The following is a 725-nucleotide window of genomic DNA, read 5'->3' as shown; positions in this document are numbered from 1 at the left end:
TCTTTGTTTTGAAGTGCCTTTTGTTTGATTGACCTTGTGTGCGAATTTTGCGATATTTACTGACGTGTTATTGTGCGTGCATACAGCATTTTCTGCTCAGTCCAGCACCTAGCAAACACTTAATTTCGAGGACCAACTCATCATTTAACGGCATTTGTTCGTATTAGGTTTTTGCCACCTCCTGATGTGAATGTCATGTATCGTAAGTTTAATTATATAAATATTTGCGAACTGAAGTCGGGAAATTTGCAAAGTAAAGGTCACTTTTTACCCCACCAATATGCAGAGCGTACCGAATTCACTCAAATTCATGATAATTGACAGTGATATTCACGAGCTATCCGATCGGAAAAAATAGGCGAACATCATGATTTTCGGAGCACCGGACCGTACCGCGCGTTGACTTTTTGAGCGCAATCGCTCGCAGTCCGACGAAAGGAGATTACAAAGTCAGCCCACTGAGTGATAGTAGAAAAAGTAACAGTGGTACGTATTTAAAATACGGTATTCTGAGTACAGTACTCAACGTGCATACAAGTCCGGTGAGAAGGTGGAGTGGAAAATATTGACACGTGACCATCCAGTCTTCAGGAGAACGTCACGCGATTTGGTGAGGAAATGTTCCCACTTGCTCCTCCCCGAAGGTGTGGGTCCGCTGCCGGCTGTCACGACAAAATACGAATAACCCTGGGACTATCTCGCTACCAGCGAAGAAGCTAGGATTA

The sequence above is a fragment of the Ornithodoros turicata genome, chromosome 3 (genome assembly GCF_037126465.1).
Source record: "Ornithodoros turicata isolate Travis chromosome 3, ASM3712646v1, whole genome shotgun sequence".
NCBI lineage: Eukaryota > Metazoa > Arthropoda > Arachnida > Ixodida > Argasidae > Ornithodoros > Ornithodoros turicata.
The sequence above is the reverse complement of the archived record's forward strand: the minus strand, read 5'-3'. Positions refer to the sequence as shown.